Genomic DNA, 4,669 nt, shown 5'->3' with positions numbered 1-4,669 from the left:
ATACTTATATTTAATAAAAAAATGGTTCTGTTGAAGACTCCAAAAATGCGTTGTGCGCTGAACCATCGACATTGTCATCAAACGTATTGGTCGATAGGGGGTCAAAAGTGTTGGGTCTTTGTTTGGCTTTGGTGGCGGGACCAGGGTTGCCACATCTTTTGAAAAAACTTTAACTAAAGTTATTATAGACAAATCCAGTGACGCAAAAATCAGCTCGAAAATTTTTTTAAATATTCATAATGTTTTTAAAGTAAACATTTTTTCAATTATTATTTTTTTTTGTATAATATTGTTTGCGCTTTAACTAAAACCTTACAAATCAAGGATTCTAGCTATTAATAACATTAGAAAAATTCAAATATATTTCCTCTAAGTTTTGCAGTTTCCACTCAGAATTTTTTGAACATTTTTGGTTATGCAGTTTTATAGCCCATGGAATTTAAGTGTCTATAACCAACAATATGCTGTTAAAAATTTCCGTTGATTTTTTTTAATTCTTTTTTTTTTTATTTAACAACTGCCATTTATAAAACCTGACGTTGATTTTTTTTTGTATTTTTTTTTTTCAACAATCGTAATGTGTAATTACACACCTGTCCATTTTTTCTCTTTATTTAAAGAATTATTTAAAATAGTTAGGCAATCAAAAGCTCCTAAAGATTCCAGTAACATGAGTTTTGAATGGAGCCCGATAAGTTCGCCTTTTATCGATATATACACATTTATATATAAAAAGTGTGCATTAAAGCGTTCGAAAATTAATGCAACAAAGTGGACTACACTTTTGGAAAGAAATTTATAAAATATAGATAACTTCGAAGAATAAAGCGGGAGCTAAAATTTTATTTGTTTTTCAAACAAACTATTTTAACAACAATCTATCAAAATGGGAAACAGTTTTCCGTTTTACCAACCCAAAATTTGTCTACCAATTTTGGTAATAATTTACCAAAGTGGTAACCCTGGTAGGGACTATGACGACCACTTTCCATAACTTTGGGAAATATTTCCGGGTTATAGTTACGTTGAAAAGATTTCTGAGGTGTATAATTGCATTTTCAGGTAGTTTTTTTTTTTTATTATCGCCCCAGATGGTATAGCCAGGCGCTTTGTTATTCTTCACTGCTTTTATTTGCAGTTTTATTTCGATCACCGTAACGTTTTTAATTTTTCTGTTTAAACCTTGTGGTGAGCTCCTTTTAAAAGCCGCAGTTAAATTGCTTTACGGTGAACGCTTCAAAATGCCCAACTAATTGGGAAATATGTGCATGGATGATATTTATGCAAGAGCTTACTAAGTCACAAATGAATTTAATAAAATTTACTAACAATAACACGTTAATTTAGATAATATAATATTTCTCTCACTCATTCGAAATTACTTTCTCGCCTGCAGTTCAGATGATTGCTCGTATTTAAGTACATATTTGTATTTGTCAGTTTGAATCTTATTCATAGTTATCATTTCCACTTGAATATCTGTGCAATGTCGTAAACTTCATGAAATTGGTTATTGTTATTATCATAATTGCTATTGCGTTTATTACAGCTGTTAAATCATTGTTATACGAGAGTGAGCAGCTGTCGAATACATAGCATGAAATGTGGATTTAAGCATACCTACATACATACATACATATGTACATGTGTAGATACTTGCATTTGTGGTCAACTGAATTACCTCAAATAATCACTTTAATGATAGATATGTACATATATGATGAAAGTATGAAAGTATGGAAATGTGCACAAATGCATCACACATTTGTAGTAGCATTTCTGTTTGCAATTAAAATCTCCAGCCATCAGTTGTTATTCACATTTGTTCATTTTTGCTCTGTACGATGCCCTGGCGTCATGCGTATATCCTTAATATCCTCTGAGTTTTCTTGTATACACACACACACATTCATACGTATGTATGTATGTATATCCATATGTATGCATGCATGCATATGCTAGTTATCGTGTTATTACCCACTTGTGTTGGAGCATTATGTTCATTTTGCTTATTAATGCAATTTTGATGCAAGTCATATGGTGTATGGTGTGTGTATATACACTTGTTCAGTGTGCACATATTGTACTTTAAGCAAATGCAATTACAGGAACAAACAAAACTTATACGCACACATTAATAGGTCGAGCTTTGTTCAGATGGTCGTCGTAAAATTAAAGCTACAAATAAATACATAAATGAATATTTATTTAACCACTTGCATGGAAATTCACATATATGTACACATAGGTACATACATACATACATACTTACACATTATTTTCATATATACTCATTATCTTTACTTGGCGCTAAAATTTTAGTTAACTATTTGGCCGAGCTTCTCCTCCAATTTGTGGTTTCCGTCTTGATGTTATTACACAAATCAAAGTATCTACAGTTGTATGCTGACTCTAAATGGCCGATAATTTCTCAAGCAGTTTTATATGTTAAGGACTAACTTTATTAGCTTAAAAAAATTAAATAGATTAAAGGGGCATTCTCAATTCCTATTCATCCTTGTGAACCCGAAAAAATTATTTCATTTGGTACTCATACTTTGTTTTACATTGCACTGAATTTTTTTTAAATAAATTTTGGAATTAACCATATCTTTAAAATTATAACGAGCTCTAAGCGCCAAAATAAAGTAAGCGAAATTTTTTTCAAAATTTTCGTTTTGATGCAGAAATGCATCTAGTTGATCTAGGAATATTTCAGAGAACTGCCCATTTATACATATGCAGTTAATTATGTAAAATGTGAAGTAGACTTTTATAAAAAAATGTAAATTTTGGATAAACAAAAGGAATATAGACAAAACTGGTCGAATTCAGGCGCTTCTTTTATTTCTACCACTAGAATTATGAACTTATTTCAACCAGAAAATACATTTTTTGACTTACTTTTTTGCATCGAGCTTTTTTCGACATACCTTAAATTAATTTCATATAATTCATATAAATTTAATTACTGTCTGGAGTTTTATTACTTATGAAATAATTTTCACGTAAGAACGTTCCAAACGCATTTACTTATTATTTATTATATGGTAGGAGAGCTTCTCAAACCATATTGATGCAAGTTTTTGATGTTAAGTCTTGAAAAAAAAATAAATATCTGAATCCCGGGACTGATCCCGGAATCCCGGGATTAAACCAACGACATCCTGAAAATCTCGGGATCGCAAAAATCGAAAAAATTAACATCCCTAGAGCATACGTATGTTCCTGATGCACGTATACAGTAATTTTGAATAATCCTTGGCTGGCCCTCAGATAACCCCTAAGTTTACTAGTTTTAGTTCCTAATAAGTCTCTTTCTAATATTTTCTACAGTTTTTTTTTTAACATTACCGTCTTATTTTAAAGAACCGGTGGGCCCACTGATCGATCTTAGGCTTAGGAGAATGCGTCGCCGTTAGATTGCTTAATATTGCCAGATTTTAGGTACGGTATAATTGAAATGTGGAGGATCGAATCAAAAGATGACATTTCGATTTGTCGATATTTTTTTAAGTTTTCTCTTTAATATTCAGCGCTATTATGGTCGTCGATGTCGATGAAATTTTCATCCAAAAACAGCTACTCTGACCACAGTATTTTTCCGAGAAACACCTTTCCTTTTCGGGGAGGTGAAAAAACTATATTTAATACTTGCGCCGGGAACTTAGACTTCTTTACTTGTTTTTATTTAATATTATCCTCTTGTATGTTTATTTACTATATACATCCTTATATATTGGAAACTAAATTTTAAGCGTCACATATACATACATATTAATTTTTATGTCCGACCAACTTCTATGAATGCTGCGAAGAATAAATTAACTAGTTTGTTTTTTTGACCATCTATGGATTTTCATTTTCCCATTGTGTTTATTCGCTTAACAAAAAATAAATATGTGCATACACTCACTTGATGAGTAAATACCACTAAAATACTCGGAGTCTTCAACATTTACGCAATTTTTTTTTCTGTTGCTCACACTTCATTTCAATTGTCCACCCTTATGAAACCATTGAAACTCTGTCCAACTGTCTAAAACACCTGCACTGTTCAGCGTTTTCTGTGAGTGCTTTTGTTTTGGCTACTTCTATGTATTCTGCCTGACAACTTAAGTGTCAGACAAACAAAATTTATGTACAAAATATTAAGCCTCAAAATAAATTGTTGTGCTACGTGGGTAAATGGGAGTATGGGTTCATGGGTATAGCAGATTTTTTTTTGTATGTATGCATTGGGGTGTTACAGAAATTTTTTTAACGAAATTTTATACTTTTTTCACATCGAAAAAATTCAATCTCAACACCCTTAAAACGGTAGTTCGGCCGTCCGGAGAACCGGGGAAGGTTACAGGGATAAAACCGAGCGTTTTGCGTCTTCCGATAATAATATCACCACCTAGCGAATAGCCTCGGATGCGCTTGCTTTGGATAGCCACTAGCCAAGTCTGTCTCGTCGATTAAGAGGCACCAGGTCTCGATGGAGGGCTTCGTTAAGGCGAAGACGACGAAACCCGACTCCACTCCCTCCTTGTACAGACACTGGCTGGTTGTATGATAATAAATCTATGGAGCTGTGATTGTTAAAACAGGATAAGACTACCCAGCAGTTCGCCTGGTGTGAGCGCGAGTTTTCTTGATTTCTTTTAGTAGAAATTATTCAGGA

The 4,669-nt window shown here is 32.6% G+C and overlaps 1 protein-coding gene across 1 annotated transcript in view; it reads left to right on the top strand.

Moving 5' to 3' along the window:
* Positions 1-4,669, top strand: part of LOC118745458 (anoctamin-5-like) — an 89,501-nt gene that overhangs the window by 14,459 nt on the left and 70,373 nt on the right. The window lies entirely within an intron of this gene.

This window comes from Rhagoletis pomonella, unplaced genomic scaffold (assembly GCF_013731165.1).
Source record: "Rhagoletis pomonella isolate Grant_MI unplaced genomic scaffold, Rhpom_1.0 Rhpom_scaffold_00001, whole genome shotgun sequence".
Lineage (NCBI taxonomy): Eukaryota > Metazoa > Arthropoda > Insecta > Diptera > Tephritidae > Rhagoletis > Rhagoletis pomonella.
Note: the sequence above shows the minus strand (reverse complement) of the source record. Positions and strands in the feature narration are given on the sequence as shown.